Here is a 19,707-nt window from a genome sequence, read left to right as displayed (position 1 = left end):
GATGTAAATATAAACGGAATACAATGATTTGCAAATCCTTTTCAACTCATATTCAATTGAATGCACTACAAAGACAAGATATTTGATGTTCAAACTCATAAGCTTTATTTTTTTTGCAAATAATCATTAACTTAGAATTTCATGGCTGCAACATGTGTCAAAGTAGTTGGGAAAGGGCATGTTCACCACTGTGTTACATCACTTTTTTTTTTAACAACACTCAATAAACGTTTGAGAACTGAGGAAACTAATTGTTGAAGCTTTGAAAGTGGATTTCTTTACCATTCCTTTTTTATGTAGAGCTTCAGTCGTTTAACAGTCCGGGGTCTCCGCTGTCGTATTTTAAGCTTTGTAATGCGCCACACATTTTCGATGGGAGACAGGTCTGGACTGCAGGCGGGCCAGGAAAGTACCCGCACTCTTTTTTTACGAAGCCAAGCTGTTGTAACACTTGTCTTGCTGAAATAAGCAGGGGCGTCCATGATAACGTTGCTTGGATGACAACATATGTTGCTCCTAAAGCTGTATGTACCTTTCAGCATTAATGGTGCCTTCACAGATGTGTAAGTTACCCATGCCTTGGTCGCTACTACACCCCCATACCATCACAGATGCTGGCTTTTGAACTTTGTGCCTATAACAATCCGAATGGTTATTTTCCTCTTTGTTCTGGAGGACACCACGTTCTCTGTTTCCAATAAATGGGTCTGGCTTTGCATAGTAGAGTTTTAACTTGCACTAACAGATGTAGCGACCAACTGTAGTTACTGACAGTGGTTTTATGAAGTGTTCCTGAGCCCATGATGTGATATCCTTGACACACTAATGTCGGTTTTTGATGCAGTACCGCCCGAGGGAAAAAAAGACCGTAATAGCATCGCTTACGTGCAGTGATTTCTTCAGATTCTCTGAACTTTTTGATGATTTTTACGGACCGTAGATGGTAAAATCCCTAAATTCCTTGCAATAGCTTGTTGAGAAATGTTGTTCTAAAACTGTTCGACAATTTGCTTACAAAGTGGTGACCCTCGCCCCATCCTTGTTTGTGAATTACAGTATACATACACATCCAACTCAGTGACTGTACAGTATATATACACATATATCCAACTCAGTGACTATATATACACACATATCCAATTCAGTAACTATATATACACACATATATCCAACTCAGTGACTATATATACACAAATATCCAACCATTTGACGATATACAGTATACACACACATCAATCTCTTTGACTATGTACAGTCTACACCAGCGGTGTGGACTCCAGTCACCTGACTAGGATGTCGAGTCAGACTCGAGTCATGAATTTGATGACTTTAGACTAGACTTGACAAAATGTAAAGAGACTTGCAACTCGCCCTTGACTTCGCTTGGACTTGAGCCATCTGACTTAACATGACTTGCTACTTTCCCCAAAACCCAACGATTAAAAAGTTATTCAGGAGCGTGCCGTATCTTCCATTGTGTCAGTGTGTGTGTCTGTCAGCATGTGTCTGTCAGTACTACAGCCACAGGGTTTCCCACACATTCATTTATTTGTGGTGGCCCGCCACGAAAGAATTACGGCCGCCACAAATAGATTTTTTTTACTTTTGACTCGCTCGACCGCTCATAAAAGCAATGGGACTCTTGTCTGTGAATGGAGCTTGTAGTTACAACTCCGGTGCAGTAGGTGGCGGTAGCCTACTATGCATTGTAACTCCGCCAATTGCACTTAATTCACCTGGTGGGTCAGAAGAAGAAGAAGAAGAAGACGTCGACGACAAAGTAAAGGAATATCGGACCGACCGGATCAAAATACGAGGGTAGGACAGCTTGGCAAACAAGTTCAAAAGTGGTCCGAACCTGTGCAGTGTGCAGCACCAACTCGGATTTTCTTAATTTTTATTTTCGGGAACGGGGCAGACGCAAGCAGCAACAGTCACCTGTTACTAGGGCTGGGCGATAAAACAATAACAATCTATATCGCGATAGACATGTGATCTTTATCAATAGAAAATGTGGTCGATAGAACGTTCGATAATTTCACTGAGTTCTGTTAGAAAAAAATAGGAATAAAGGCCGATGCGGAACCGCACGGCGTTCTGGGGGGTGTAGGCAGAGGAAGGGCTTTGACCTCTCGACCTATCACGGCCGAGCCTGAACCGCAAGGCAATCTAACAGGAAAAAAAAAAAAGCAACAACGGCTAGCTGACGACGAGGAGTGATACGAAACGGGGATATGAGTGCGGCAGCACAAGAGGAAATTATTTTACCACCTGAGCCGCTCTCACCTGCTGGAGTACAGCAACACGTGCTCGACCCCCGTTATGTTCTACCTGGCCGAAAGCACTTTTTGAGTAACTTGCAGTGACGCAGTGTTTGAGTTGTTACAGCCAGTGAAGCAATGGTTTAGTAGTTTCTTGAGTTATTTTTTTTTATATGCTGAAGTTGGTTTGATTTTTCCATAAATGACTGAAGAGGGTAACAGGTTTGTTTTGTCACAGATGTTCAGACGCAAGTTTATTCCGATGTTTACAATATTCTGCAAGACATGCTTGTTTCTGCTTGCTTAATGTGACTGTTATTTATTTGCATATATTGTTACCAATATGGCTTTAAAGCCTGAGTTGTACACAACTAATTTCTTAATTACAATACTTTGCACTTTTTGTTGGATTAAGCATTTATTTAATTTCATTATTTGCACATCGACCAGTATTTTCATTTATTTGACTGTTTTTCATAATGCTGACCTCGTTCTAAAGGTTAAAGGTTATATTTAAAATAAATGTATTTAAATTCAGTCTTTTTTCTCCTGGATTTATATATATATATATATATATATATATATATATATATATATATATATATATATATATATTTTTTTTTTTTTTTTTTTTTTTTTTTTAATCAATAATTATTGATATTGACTGATATGAAACACTTATATCGGGATACATTTTTTAGTCATATCACCCAGCCTTACCTGTTACCATACTGACAAGCTAACGTGTCCAGGTTATAACCCTGTTGTCAATAAAAACACGTGGAGACGGTGCTTCAGATACTGCATTAGTACTGAAAGCTAAATTGTGCACTGTCCACTGCAGCATGTGAATGCAATGAAAATAATAAAATCTGAGCCAACCAGTTGTTAAGATGTTGTCCAGGTTAATGTTTTAGCCATTAAAGGCCCTTCATCTCAAGATTTCAACTGTGATCGGGCACAACTAATAAATATATTTCAGTGAATAACTAATTGCTCAAATCTGTATATAAATATGTACATAAAGTGTTGTAATTATATTCCAATTCCGCGTTCTTCTTGGTCATCGCCGCCGCCACCACCCCCCCTGACCTGTGGGAAACACTGAGCCAATCAAATTAAATCCACGTTGTTTTCGTCCCACAGCAATCCTCCAATCAAATTGCAGAACCACCAACGAAGAACAGCTCTCAAACAACGCGCCAGTGAGGAAAAATTACGCCAAAGATAGTTTTGTTCGGGTATTAAAACTACGACTTGGTCAACAAAAAAGGAACTGCAACAACTTCCAACTTTGTTCGACATTTGAAGTTGCGCTCAGAGCGGTAACTTTTGAATGTAAGCTAACGTTTATTGCCTAAGTAACGTAACTTTTATTTGCTGTGCAGTTAAATCAGTGAGGCTGTAAACTCACTGCTAACGCTATAACCATAGACATCTTTTAAGTAGACACAGCATCGAGCGCTACTGTCTACTTGTGCTGACGAGATGCGGGGCCGCCATCTTGGAGTGGTGATCCGCTCAACTCAGTGCAATTCATTTGGCAGGAGCAAGTAACTGTCAGCAAATTTAATTCATCTTACCTCACTGAATACCACTGATTTTCACACAATTTGTTTGACGTACGTGCAGCTATGATAAAGGACACATGTTTTGGCGTGTTTTATTATTCATTGTTTGCTTAACAGTAATAGAGTATACTTATTTTCTTATGTGACTTTATATACACAAACATATCCAACTCAGTGACTATATACAGCATATACTGTACACATATCCAACTCAGTGACTATATATAACATTATATCCAACTCAGTGACTATATGCAGTATATACTGTACACATATCCAACTCAGTGACTACATATACACAAACATATCCAACTCAGTGACTATATATAACATTATATCCAACTCAGTGACTATATGCAGTATATACTGTACACATATCCAACTCAGTGACTACATATACACAAACATATCCAACTCAGTGACTATATATAACATTATATCCAACTCAGTGATTATATATACACATGTATCCAACTCAGTGACTATATACACACATATATTCAACACAGTGACTATATCTATAGACATGTGTCCAATTCAGTGACTATATATCGAGACATATATCCAAATCAGTGACTATATATACACATACTGTATATGCAACTCAGTGACTATATATATTCACATATCCAACTCGATGACATACACCCACACAAATCCAACTCAGTGACTGTATGTACACAAATCCAAGTCAGTGACTCAGTGGTTCTCAAATGAGGGTACGCGTAACCCTGGGGGTACGTGTAGGTATGCCAAGGGGTACATGAGATTTTTTTTTAATATTATAAAAATAGCAACATTTCAAAAATCATTTGTAAATATATTTATTGAATAGTACAAACCTCGTTTCCATATGACTTGGGAAATTGTGTTAGATGTATATATAAACGGAATACAATGATTTGCAAATCCTTTTCAACCCATATTCAGTTGAATGCACTACAAAGACAAGATATTTGATGTTCAAACTCATAAACTTTATTTTGTTTTGCAAATAATAATTAACTGAGAAGTTCATGGCTGCAACACGTGCCAAAGTAGTTGGGAAAGGGCATGTTCACCACTGTGTTACATCACAGTGGCCTAGTGGTTAGAGTGTCCGCCCTGAGATCGGTAGGTTGGGAGTTCAAACCCCGGCCCGGCCGAGTCATACCAAAGACTGTTAAAAAATGGGACCCATTGCCTCCCTGCTTGGCACTCAGCATCAAGGGTTGGAATTGGGGGTTAAACCACCAAAAATGATTCCCGGGCGCGGCACCGCTGTTGCCCACTGCTCCCCTCACTTCCCAGGGGGTGATCAAGGGGATGGGTCAAATGCAGAGGACACATTTCACAACACCTAGTGTGTGTGTGACAATCATTGGTACTTTAACATTAACTTAGGAAATTAATTGTTGAAGCTTTGAAAGTGGAATTCTTTACCATTCTTGCTTGATGTACAGCTTAAGTTGTTCAACAGTCCGGGGTCTTGTTGTCGTATTTTACGCTTCATAATGCGCCACACATTTTCGATGGGAGACATGTCTGGACTGCAGATGGGCCAGGAAAGTACCTGCACTCTTTTACTATGAAGCCACGCTGTTGTAACATGTGGCTTGGCATTATTTTGCTGAAATAAGCAGGGGCGTCCATGATAACGTTGATTGGATGACAATGTATGTTGCTCCAAAGGTTGTATGTACTTTCATCATTAATGGTGTCTTCACAGATGTGTAAGTTACCCATGCCTTGGGCACTAACACACCCCCATACTATCACAGATGCTTGCTTTTTAACTTTGCGCCTATAACAAACCAGGTGGTTATTTTCCTCTTTGTTCCGGAGGACACCACATCCACAATTAAAATATAAATATAATTTGAAATGTGGACTCGTCAGACCACAGAACACTTGGTGTTGTTGATAAATGGCTTTTGCATTGCATAGTAGAGTTTTAACTTGCACTTAAAGATGTAGCGACCAACTGTAGTTACTGACAGTGGTTTTATGAAGTGTTCCTGAGCCCATGTGGTGATATCCTTTACACACTGATGTCGGTTTTTAATGCAGTACCACCTGAGGGATCAAAGATCCGTAATATCATTGCTTACGTGCAGTAATTTCTCCAGATTCACTGAACCTTTTGATTATTTTACGGACCGTAGATGGTAAAATCCCTCAATTCCTTGCAATAGCTCGTTGGGAAATGTTGTTCTAAAGTTAAAGTTAAAGTACCAATGATTGTCACACACATAAGATGTGGCGAAATTTTTCTCTGCATTTGACCCATCACCCTTGATCACCACCTGGGAGGTGAGGGGAGCAGTTGGCAGCAGCGGCGCCGCACCCGGGAATCATTTCTGGTGATTTAACCCCCAATTCCAATTTAAAACTGTTCGACAGTTTGCTTACCAATATGTGACCCTCGCCCCAATCATGGCACCCACCTGTTCCCAATTAGCCTGCACACCTGTGGGATGTTCCAAATAAGTGTTTGGTGAGCATTCCTCAACTTTATCAGTATTTATTGCCACCTTTCCCAACTTCTTTGTCACGTGTTGCTGTCATCAAATTTTAAAGTTAATGATTATTTGCACAAAAAAAAATGTTTATCAATTTTAACATCAAATATATTGTCTTTGTAGCATATTTAACTGAATATGGGTTGAAAATGATTTGCAAATCATTGTATTCCGTTTATATTTACATCTAACACAGTTTCCCAACTCATATGGAAATGGGGTTTGTACAATTTAATAAATTAGAAACTGATGACATAGTGCTGTATTTTACTTCTTTATCCCTTTTTTTCAACCAAAAATGCGTTGCTGTGATTAGGGGGTAGAGGTAAATTACTGAAAAAAGGTTTACAACCACTGACTTATTATACACAAATATCCAACTCAGTAACTATATATACACATATATCCAACTTAGTGACTATATATACACACATATCCAACTCAGTGACCATATATACACACAAATCCAACCATTTGACTATATACAGTATACACACACATCCAACTCTTTGACTATATACAGTATACACACATATCCAACTCATGGACTATATATACACACACATCCAGCTCTTTGACTATATACAGTATACACACATATCCAACTCAGGGACTATATATACACACATATCTTTTGTGTCCGAAATGAACGGCTGGGCATGTTCTCCATCAAACGCGCCAGATTCCCTCTCCTCATTTTAAAAGTCAGTCTCGTTGTCCATTAGCATAGCAAGCTAGCACAACAGTAAAACCCAACTTCTCTTGCCCCGTTTTGCGTATGGATTCGCTACTGTGCTGGTCCCCTTCTTGTCGAAAGTGAGCAGCACCTCTTTCATGTTGGTGATGTGTTTGTCGGCAATTTTTTCATTTACAACTCACACAGCAGCACTATATGCTCACTGGGGGCATGCCTTTAGCGTCATCTCTCACCTGAAACCTTCACCCTATAACGGCCGCATGCTGTCCTCAGTCACATGCGCTTTTCCTCCATATCAACAGCGTTCCGGCCCAGTCATATAACATCTATGGCTTTTAGAACTCAGTGCACACACAACAACCTATCTGGATTCGATAAGGGGATTCGATAACGGGCTTGAACGCGATGATTTCTTAACAAACATCATCCCTAGTCACAATGGCCTTCGTTACAAAAACATATTTTGTGAAAATTCGTCTGTGAGCATCAAAGACAGTTATGTCCACTAGGATTTCGCAACATAGGCGATATACGATATCAATGAGAAATATTTGGCCCATGATATGTAGCATCCTTGCTAGTGAGCTAGCAGTTAATGTTTCTCCTAGTGCAGCTTCTGAGTCTCTGTGGCGAGAAACTTACCATTATCACCGGAGGATTAGAGGACAAGAAAACCATTATCATTAGAGGACAAGAAATGGTCAAACGTGCAACACTACACACCGTAGGAGGATACAAAAGGCATAGCTAATCGCTAAGTTAGAGCTCTTGAATGTAAAGAGGGGCGGGTGGATTGTAACAAATATTGACAGTACAGTAACGATACTTAGTATCAGTTTACGGTCAATAATACAATAATAAGATCAATATTTTTTGATCACAAAATCTTTTTTTTATTGTTTTTTGTTTACAAGCGCAAAGGAAAAAGAAGCCTATATTGTTTTTGTTTTGTTATTTAGCACTATTGACTTTATTATACACTTTGTATTAATAAAAGGGAATAAGAAAGTTATTTTAATGCTAATTGATATCCTTACACCGCAACCTGTGTATTTGCAGATTCCAGTTGTGATCAAAAATGTAATCATTTAATTATAAGTATCAGTATTGGTATGACCAATACTGCCCCTGTAACGACCCGGTATCAGATCCATACCCAAAATTGTAGTATCAGCCAAAACGTATGTAAAGTATCAGAAGATCAGTTCAGAAGAGGAGTAAGTGCCTAAAGGGGAACATTATCACCAGACCTATGTAAGCGTCAATATATACCTTGATGTTGCAGATAAAAGACTATATATTTTTTTAACCTATTTCCGAACTCTAAATGGGTGAATTTTGGCAAATTAAACGCCTTTGTATTTATCGCTCTCGGAGCGATGACGTCAGAACGTGACGTCACCTAGGTTTTTAAAGCCGCCATTTTCATTTTCTCAAACACATTACAAACACCGCGTCTCAGCTCTGTTTTTTCGAGTATTTTCTGGAACCTTGGAGACATCATGCCTCGTCGGTGTGTTGTCGGAGGGTGTAACAACAGGGAGGGATTCAAGTTGCACCACTGGCCCAAAGATGCGAAAGTGGCAAGAAATTGGACGAAATTTATTCAAAATACGAGGGTGTGGGGAAAGCCGACAAAATGGTCAGTCGTTTGTTCCGCACACTTTACCGACGAAAGTTACGCTACTATAGAGATGGCATGATTGTGTGGATATCCTGCGACACTCAAAGCAGATGCATTTCCAACGATAAAGTCAAAGAAATCTGCCGCCAGACCCCCATCGAATGTGCCGGAGTGTCTGCACATTTTACCGGCGGTGCTAAGGCAGACATGGCACAGAGATGTATGGATAACCTGCAGATAAAGTCAACTAAATCACAAAGGTGAGTTTTGTTGATGTTGTTGACTTATGTGCTAAATATTTGGTCGAGGCATGACTGCCAGCTAATCGATGCTAACATGCTATTTAGGCCAGCTGTATGTACATTTGAAACTATATTTACATCCAGCGTTTACCTCCACCCACATTTAATGCCAAACAAACACCAATCGACGGATTTAAGTTGATCCAGTGTCACAAGTTGCGAAACTTCCGATCGTTAGTCTGCACATTTTACCGGCGATGCTAAGGCAGACATGGCCGAAAAGCGGCAATAGCTATTCGCTCAATAGCTTCAGTTTTTTTCTTCAATTTCGTTTTCGCTATCTGCCTCCATACTCCAACCATCCGTTTCAATACATGCGTAATCTGTTGAATCGCTTAAGCCGCTGAAATCCGAGTCTGAATCCAAGCTAATGTCGCTATATCTTGCTGTGCTATCCACCATTTGTTTGTATTGGCATCGCTATGTGACGTCACAGGAAAATGGACGTTGGCTTCACAGATAGCGAAAATCAGGCACTTTAAAGTTTTTTTTAGGGATATTCCAGGATGGGTAAAATTTTGAAAAAAAATTCAAAAAATTAAATAAGCCACTGGGAACTGATTTTTATTGGTTTTAACCTTTCTGAAATTGTGATGATGTTCCCCTCTAATACATTTGAACACAAGTGCAGCTAGAGCAGAAAGTAAGCAGATATTAACAGTAAATTAGCAAGTAGATGAAATGCAATGGTTCCAAATATCGTGATATATATGAGAGGCTGCTCTCAAATTGCAGTCTCTGTTCTGACAAGACTCGCACCCTCTTGGAATTCATGCAACTCCTGCATGTGTGTACCAAAGAATAAGAAATACAATAACGTGAAAGAGTCCTTCAATATATAGCCACGTAAACAGCCAATCACGGATTAATTTAAAAAAAGCAAGTACCCCAATTTATAGTTTTTGGCACTGGGAACAAAGGAGATGAATTCTATGAAACAATCTTGTATTTAATGAATTGACTTGATAGGAAAATGTGTATCAGTCTGAACCAGCGGCTTGTTTTCCAAAAGAGGGAAGGCCACTAAAGTAGAGTAATCCTCACAATCCGAGCACGGTTAGAGCGCTAAGTTCTTGGCTGGTTGCCCACCTCATTTCAGTTTGACAATCACAAGCCTGCATTAGGAGAGATCCTCCAGATTCAGCACAGCAATGTATGCAAAGGCAAGTGTTGATGTGCAAAAGATGGCATGTTGACGATGAAGAGCGCTCATCCCAGCACCCAAATCAGTACTTCTTACAGCCAGCGTACAAAAGGGCATCAGCAACAAGAACGTTGTAGTGCTTCCTTCATGCTCCACTAAAAGTACACCACGAGGCTGTGGAAACGTGTGAAGGTTTGCACTCGTATCAAATTGAAGCATGTACAGCGAAGTGTCCAAAGTGCAGCCCGCGGCTCAGTTCCTAACAGCCCACGGAAAATGCTGGAAAAAAACAAAACATAAAAAGTGGAATAAAAGAGCCAGCTGGTGAAATATAACAATAAAATGTTGACTCTAATAACACAAAGTTTCCCTGCAGAATGTTTTTATTTTAAGCTGCCATTGCTCAAAAAATAACAATAAATGAAAGTCAATGTTATTTACTTACTTCATTTCTAAAACAATTCCACTTTGAAATATTTTGGATTTCGTGTGTTTGCCATAAATTAATGTTTGATTTGACAAAAAGGGCATACAACAAATAAAAACGTACAGTTGACAGATAGATCTAAAGTTGATCTATGTAAAAAATATATATTTATGACTTATTTATAACACTTTTATGAGTGAGGCCTTTTTGGATGCCTTCAAGTTTTTGTGGGATTTTTTTCTTAAACTGTCCATCCATCCATTTCTACCGCTTGTCCCTTACAGGGTAGCGGGGAGGCCGGAGCCTATCCCAGCTGCACTCATCATGTCTCAAAAATTAGCAATGAATCAATTTGTTGATTAATTGAAGGCTCCAATTATTGCACAACAAATATTCCACTTTGAAAATATTTGGGGAAAATATTGCATATTTTGTGTTTTTCTCGACAAAAACAGCATAAAAAATTAAAATACCGTTGTGGAGAGGCGGAGCCAACGGGCCGACGGCGGGGTAGGGCACGCTGTGGCCCTGCTCAAGATGGCGGCACGGAGGCAGAGGATCTGGCAGAGCGGAGAGGCGGGGATTGCTGGGAGCAACGCCGCCACAATCTTAATCAGGTGCGTGGCACACACACCGGCACACAATTAATTAATCTCCTCCTGCTGTATAAAAGGGGAGAAGGAGGAGCGATCGAGAAGGGAGTTGGAGAGCCTGCAGGAGCACATGAAGAGCGATCAAAGAGCGACAGAGAGCGAGCCAGAGAGGAGGACGACGACGACGGCGGCTGAAAGAGCGGACCGTGAGCGATCAGCGGAAAGGAGCAGCTGCAAAGCGGTCCAACCTACACTAAAGACAAGCTTTATTTGAAAAAAATAAAAGAGTCAAACCTGCTCAAAAGCATGTCCTTCCTGGGTGGTCCACTGAACCCGAGCGACGAAAGCAAGCAACTGTCCCAACCGTCATATCAACAGATTTAAGCGTTAAATGGAGGAATTTAAAAAAATATATATGTAACTTATTTTTAACGTTGTAATGACTAAGACTCTTCTGGGTCCCAGGAGCTGAACTTGGTGCCCGCATGCTTTGATTGTTGAGTGTGCAGCCCGCAGTGGAAAACATTTTGGCAGTCCTGACGTACGTAATGCAATAGAGTGATAACGTAGGGAAGTTGACTTTTTGCTCAGTATCAACTAAAGGCTCATTCAGTCAGAAGGAGAGGGACCTGTGTGGGGTTTTATTACAAGGATGTCGGGGAAGAGGAGTGACACACATACGAGTCAGCAGCCCCCACATTCCAATTGACAAAATAGTTGTCCAGGTACTCTGGATCTCTTTGACTCTTTCTCTGTCATGAAAATATTCAAATAAATCAATAATAAAGCAATAAAGAAAAACAAGCATGCAGTGGGAGTGGGCCTCCTCTGTCAAACTCCACAACAGAGAAAGAGGTGTGAGGCGAACGTTGAACACCGACTCGCGCACAAGGAGATAAGAGCCGATTGTCAGCTGTAGAAAGCATGACTTGTAGAGAGCGCCACATCAATGTGAAGGCAGGGGCAAGGCAGAGATGAAAGCAGTTGCTTGAATGAACATGTGATGATATGGCTCTTCTCTGGTGGTCAGCGCCTTCTTCCTCACATAGCCCACTAAAGTCACTTCTCACTGACTCACAATCTCAAAGGATGTGGAAGTAACATATCTACTGTCCGTACAGATACTGCATTAGGCACACCTGCAAAACCAGAAAGATTGAAGCTAGCGTAACATTTGTTGCATTTCAGCAAGTTTTGACACCAAGTAGCACACCAGAAAACACTTAATTCTCTGAGTTCAACCATAATGACCAACATTACAATACAGTAGCGTAGTAGGTCTACCTATTCATGAAAAATAAGGCGGGGGTTTTATTTCACTAGTATACAGTTCCAAAGCGTGACGGAGTAAATGCTTCTGTTTGTGTCTTGTATATTTTGGCCTCGATTACAGCCTAGAGTAGTCAGATTGCTACAACTTCCATTGTATGCTGATAAACCTTTGAAGAGGGCTCAAGTCAGGTCAGTACAATAAGTGATTATTTGGCGTACCACTAGATGGAGCCCATATTCCACAGTCTAAGAATCACTGCTGTAGACTAGTATTGTAATTATTGTGACAAAAGTTATCTTGGTTATTTTTACCATGGTATTTTTAATTGTCCTCAAAAATACTTATACACACAAGGAAATTAAGGGTCAAAAATTGATTAGCGTGCTAGGTTGTTTCTGTAGGAAATGAGCACGTACACCGGTCTTTGAGTGCGATGATCAACCCAAAAAATGTTTTTTGTTTCACCAAAGTTGATCAAAAATAGCGGTGATTGTTCCATTATAATGTAGACTTCTCATTATACTGTCAGCTGTTTTCAATGCATCTCACTTCTAATGTAACTCAAATAACCACAATATTACTCTCAATATGAAATATTAGGTTTTACCTGCCTTTGCACTGCAGGTTTTCCCAAAATGAAAGTGATATTTGTAAAATTTCGCCCAGCCCGGGCTCTTGTAATGATGTCAACAGGAGACAAAGACAGCGGGTGATCGCTTAAAGGCGACGTCCTTATAGCCCTCCTGACATTACTTTTAGGCCATGTGGCTCTCTACTGCCAGACGACCCACCGCTAGGAGAATTACCTCCACACATGTTGGGGCGCGTGGCTCTCTCCTGCCAGAGGGCCCACCGATAAGAGATTAATCTCCACACATGTTGGGGCATGTGGCTCTCTCCTGCCAGGCGGCCCACCAATGGGAGACTAACCTCCACACTTGTTGGGGAATGTGGCTCTCTCCTGCCAGAAGGCCCACCGATGGGAAACTTACCTCCACACATATTGGGGATGTGTCTCTCTTCTGCCAGAGGGCCCACCGATCGGAGACTTACCTCCATACATGTTGGGGCTTGTGGCTCTTTCCTGCCAAAGGGCCCACCGATTGGAGATTTACCTCCACACATGTTGGGGCATGTAGCTCTCTCCTGCCAAAGGGCCCACCGATGGGGGACTTACCTCCACAATTGTGGCTTTCTCCTGCCAGAAGGCCCACCAATGGGAGACTCACCTCCACACATGTTAGGCCATGTGGCTCTCCTGCCAGACAACCCACCGATGGGAGACTTACCTCCACACATTTTGGAGCATGTGGCTCTCACCTGCCAGAGGGCCCACCGATACGATATTTACCTCCATACATGTTGGGGCATGTGGCTCTCTCCTGCCAAAGGGCCCACCGATGGGGGACTTACCTCCTCACATGTTAGGCCATGTGGCTCTCTCCAAGCCTGCGAGTCGGCCTCTGTTGCCGGAAAGGGACCTGCCGGATAGCCCAGTGTCCCTTGGCCGACTGATCAAAATCGAGAAAAGCAGACCCGTATGCCCCAGTTGTCGTGCATCGGCGACCCGGCAGTTTCGCGCCCTCTAAATGCAAAAAATACTTTTGCGAAACACTTCAATATCCAAACGTCGGGACAATCACCTCATGAGAGCGCAAAATTGTTTGAGCAATATTTGAAAGGTTTTTGGAACAATGGGAGTTTCCATTACCTGTTTCAGGATATGCACATTTCTGTGGGGGTAATGGAAAGGCAGCTATGAAGGCAATGAGAGGTTTGGTATTTTGCTCTGTCTTCTGCGTATGACGTTACGCAAATAAAACTTGACTCATAAAATGTTGAAATTCCAAGTTTTAAAAATAATTTTTTATATTCTTATTTTATCTTTATTCAATTTTGAGTACAAACATTTAAATTGATTATTTATGACTGTATAAAATTGGCAGGCCTATTTTATAGCTCTTCGATAAATGCTTTTTTTTGTTTTGTTTTTTCTTATGTTAAGAAAAAATAGGCAAACCTAACTGTATAAATACATTTGTAGTGATATGTAATAACAATAATGATATCATTGGTAGGCTAGTATTTATTATCTTGTATTATTTTTTGACAAAAAAGAAAAACAATTGAAATGTATATTTTGATGTCAGGTTTTTACCAAGACAATATTTATGGTTATTTTTTCATGGCTTTTGCATTGAGGTGATGCGGGTGTCCCTAATGGTGTGTCTGATATTAATTCATGTCTTAAGCTTCTAAGCAGCTCTAATAACGGTCATGTAATAACGCTCAAATAAAAACATTAGAGTAGTGTCGGGCAGCGAGCGCCTTGTTTACTAACTGTTGCCAAAAAGCTTGTTTTGCATCGTCTCTTCCCAGCAGCTGCACTGGCTGATTTCTAAATCAATTAAGGCTGCAAAGCTCAGATGTTAAAGTGATTTATCCGCTTAGGCTGCAGCGCTAAAAATATTACAAGAAGTGTTAGGATTAAACGATGGTGGGCTTTTATTTTGTCTCGTCTTTGTGGGTGGGGGTCAAGCTAGACTGAAACTGGGCTGGCTGTCTTTGTCTCCTTCACTGTATGGACCAACAAAAGACAGATTGTGTGCTGGGGGAGGGGTGAGGGCATGTTAAATGGAGGTGTTTCAATATTGGATATGAATTCATAAAGAAGCCATTCCATGATGATTCATTCACAGCCAAGACAGGCTGTGCACCATTGGAGTGCCTGCCTCTGACCTCAATATGCTTCGTCATTTGTCTCACTGAAGTCATCAGGAGCGAGTGCAGCATGGTTTGGAGGGGGAGGAGCCACAACCATGATTGTGGTGATATAATACAAGTATATCACCGCCATTGGAGTGCCTGTCTCTGATCTCAATGTGCTTCATCATTAGTCTCACTGAAGTCATCAGGAGCGAGTGCAGCATCGTTCTAAACGGGAGGAGCCACAACCATGATTGTGGTGATTTAAGATCTAATAGTGATGCTTCATTATGCGCCACACGATCAACAGATACTGTTTCTCAGCCGCTTTTACTACGAATCACACTTTTTCAACTACCGAGTACATTTTTTATCCGCTGTTGACGGTTGAACATGATCTACACATACATCCAAACTAAGCCAATATATATCTACTACTCTTTTAAAAACTTGAATTTTCACTCTCAAAGTCCTCCTGTGTCCAGGAAAGTATTTCCTGAGTTTGTAAGCATTGACAACAACAAAAAACAGGTTTTGAGAAAATAAGAATATCGATGTAATCACTCCTTTAATGATCATATACAGATACTATCTTTGGTATGGATACCACCAATTTTAGAATCGATCTGCACTCTTAAGTGTGGTGTACTGATTGTGACAATACTAAAAATCAACAGTTGTTGTATTATCCTTTCTCTAGACTTATTTATTAATCTGCTTACTGTCTGCTGCAACAGGCTTCCATCTACACTCCTTCAACTTTACTAACCACTTATTTCTTTATGTGGTGGTTAGCTTAGCTATTAACATGCCTGCTCCTGTATAACATGTTTAGCATCATCCTCCAGTGATACTTGATAATGATAACATAGGGCTGGACGAGAAAACAAGATCAATATACAGTATAGGCTAAAGGTTTGGACACACTTTCTCATTTTAATGTGTTTTCTTTATTTTCATGACTATTTACATTGGGGGTGGGCAATTATTTTTTTCCAGGGGCCGCATGAGCACTGTTGGAGGGCCACATCGACAATATTTCAATTCAATTTTACTCAATATCATTTTTCATATATCGTAAGATAAATAATAGTAATCATAATAATAATAATATTAATAATTATAATAATAATAATAATAATAATAATAAATTAATTTAACCTAACTTAACTTTATAAAAAAGCAGATTGCTTTTGATGGTTTTATCATTTTAACACTGTCTTACACAACACTTCCTGATGTATAATACAATGCAAAAAGGTTAATTTCTGCATATGGTTAATTTCTGTCACTTTAACCTGCATTGTCTATAAAATTCCAACATTTTCCCCCGTCAGATTTGGACAACCATCTGTTGTCACACCTGCCAGTTGGTCCCATTTCAGTCTTAACATGTCCAAAAACGCATTTACCTCTTTGAACAAGTCATTAACTGTGGTTGTCCCTTTAATTGACTGCATGGCTGCTACCTCCTCCGTGATTTGTCTGCAGTTATCCCACGTAAGAAGATGAGCAGTTGGGCGGTGTCACATACATCGCAGCTCTCACCCAAAGCCAGCCAAAAACAGTCAAAGTCGGGTGTTCTGTTCTTCAACTGAAGCTCCAAGTTTCCAGCAATGGTTTCAACCCGCCTCGTTACAGTGCGTCAGGAATGTGACACGTTCTCAAATGCACCTTTCTTCTCGTGGCATATGAGCGCAACAGAGTCCAATAAGCACTCCTTAATAAACTCTCTCTCAGAAAACGCCTTACTTTTTCTGGCGATATTGTGAGGAATTACAAAACTTGTCCAGACGGCTGCATCTCTGGGGGTGTGAAATTTGGCAAAAAGTCCTTGTTGGGTTTGCAGTTTTACCATCAACGCATGAGCCTCCCTTGCGCGCTCTTCATCAGACAGATTCCGGTATTTTTCCTTGTGCTTCGTCATGTAGTGGCGATTTAAATTGTATTCTTTAAACACAGCAAACTGCATACCACAAATCAAGCACATGGCTTTACCTTTCATTTTCTGTAAAGAAATACTTGGTCGTCCATGTCTTGTTGAAAACACGGTATTCGTCATCAACTTTTCTTTTTGTAGCATGAGCTGACATCTCGGGGATAACCAGGCATCACTTGTCGCTGTGCACATTCACTCACAGGTTACACACGGACATATGTAAATGATAAATGATAAATGGGTTGTACTTGTATAGCGCTTTTCTACCTTCAAGGTACTCAAAGCGCTTTGACACTACTTCCACATTTACCCATTCACACACACATTCACACACCGATGGGGGGAGCTGCCATGCAAGGCGCTAACCAACACCCATCAGGAGCAAGGGTGAAGTGTCTTGCTCAGGACACAACGGACGTGAAAAGGTTGGTACTAGGTGGGATTTGAACCAGGGACCCTCGGGTTGCGCACGGCCACTCTCCCACCGCGCCACGCCGTCCCTTAATGTCCATAATGTCCATAAATAACACTTTTCAAAATAAAAGCAGCACAGTTGTGTTGCACGTACAACATAAATATTTTTTTAAATTTATTCTGTAATTTGTGATTGCCGCTGTTCACATTCACTCACAATCACGCGCGTGCCTACCTCCACATGAAAGTAATACAAATAACGCTTTTCAAGACAAAAGCAGCACTGATGTATTGCACATTCGACATAGATACTTTGTAAAATGTATTTTGTAATTTATGATTGGCCTCACGTGGGCCGGACAGGGCCAAAACATGCCCATGTCTGATTTACATTGTAGATTATCACTGAAGGCATCAAAACTGTGACACCTGTGAAGTGAAAACAATTAGCCACGCTCACCCTTTAAAGCACAGCTGTGACTTCCTGTCACTAAACCTGCAGAAAATAGTTCTTCTCAGGTTTCTCTATGTTTACATTTTCACACTATTTTCTTACACTTTATAAAGCCTTTCTTACATATTCTTTTTTTTCACCTTCATTATGACCGAAAGGACAAGATCACGGGTACAAGCGGCCAAAATGAGCTTACTCCGCCGGGCGGGGGGGCTCTCCCTTAGAGATAGGGTGAGAAGCTCTGTCATCAGGGAGGAGCTCAAACTAAAGCCGCTGCTCCTCCACATTGAGAGGAACCAGATGAGGTGGTTCAGGCATCTGGTCAGGATGTCACACGAACGCCTCCCTAGGGAGGTGTTTCGGGCAAGTTGGGAAGACGGCGCTGGAGAAAGTGGCTGGGGAGAGGGAAGTCTGGGCTTCCCTGCTTAGGCTGCTGCCCCCACAACCCGACCTCGGACGTCGAAATCCGTCCTTTAAAGAAGATGGATGGATGGATGGATGAATGGATGGATATTGTTAAGTGTTTAATGTGATTTTAATATTTTATTTACATTGAGTCTTTTCCATGCTTGTGTTGACATTTCCTTCCTGCCTTTATAGCTGAGGGGTTATAATTAGAGGCTACATTTCAAATAAAATCGATTTTTCTCCTGCTCCCTATTTTCCATAAGTCATAAAAATATCAATAATAATCGATATAGACCAACATCATAAACGTTGTAATCCAGTTTTCAGTCCTATCGACCAAATGTAGTTCATTTTCCAAAATAAAGGTGATTGGGATGCCGAGTGGATAAGGGTCTTCTGACAATACTCATACTTTAATACTTTAGGGGTGCAGCTCCACACTGTGTCTGGAGACACATAACTATCTTCTAGCTGCAGTCAGCCTGGTTACTAAAAAGAAATACAGTGACCGCCAAAGGGAAACAGCATCAAACGGCGTGTTCAAAGTTATTTTCAGGAAAATCTGCACTTACCAGAACAAAAAGACGCGTTGCAGCTTAATTTCTGGGGTATTGCATCAGTTAGTGCGGACAAGAAATGTTTCCAAACAATGACTTGGATCTTGTCAACATGTCATGAGGAATAGAAGCACAACGACACTGTGCAGAGTGTACAATAAATGCCAACAGACTAGACTTTAGTGTAATAAAGCAATGGCACTGGCACACAAAGTCTTTGCCACGCTACTTTGGTCCACATAGGAAATCCATACAGGATATTTGTATCGTTTAATACAGCTAACCTAAAAAATAAAAGTGAGGTTTCTAAAATATGCTGTTTACGACCACAAATGTTAAGCTTGAGGATTAGAGAAATATTTCCTGTAATCTTCCAAATCCATTCTGGCAGTTCCCAGCCTACACTCGCCTCATTGTGTCAGGTGTGTGCACAGAGAATTAAGCACAAAAGCAGTCCAAGTCCCATGATGCAACATGTGTGCTGGAATAAGTACATGAAGATGGCCCCTTGACCAGGCCTGGATCTAGATGCAAGATCTAAGACAATACTGCCAGCAGTGCTTGGAGAATAGGAGCAGGAGCATGTGTGAAAAGTGTGTAGGCGCACGACTAACACATGCGCAGATGTCCTGCTATTTCCCAGAGGGCCAGACGCTTTAACCTCAAGCATCAAGAAGCAGCTCCACCCCAGAGCAGCAGGACCAACATCATTTGATCATGGAGAAAGCCCTTTATGGAGGTCTAACAAGGACAATAATAACATAGAAGGACATCCTTCTCGATTCACTTGTGAAAGACAGCAAAAAAGGGTTTCAAAAAACACTGTTCTTTTTTTT

The 19,707-nt window shown here is 40.8% G+C and overlaps 1 protein-coding gene across 5 annotated transcripts in view; it reads right to left on the bottom strand.

Moving 5' to 3' along the window:
- ppp1r9a (protein phosphatase 1, regulatory subunit 9A) overlaps positions 1-19,707 on the bottom strand; it is a 160,227-nt gene that overhangs the window by 98,125 nt on the left and 42,395 nt on the right. The window lies entirely within an intron of this gene.

Source organism: Nerophis ophidion, linkage group LG21 (genome assembly GCF_033978795.1).
Source record: "Nerophis ophidion isolate RoL-2023_Sa linkage group LG21, RoL_Noph_v1.0, whole genome shotgun sequence".
NCBI classification, from domain to species: Eukaryota; Metazoa; Chordata; class Actinopteri; order Syngnathiformes; family Syngnathidae; genus Nerophis; species Nerophis ophidion.
Note: the sequence above shows the minus strand (reverse complement) of the source record. Positions and strands in the feature narration are given on the sequence as shown.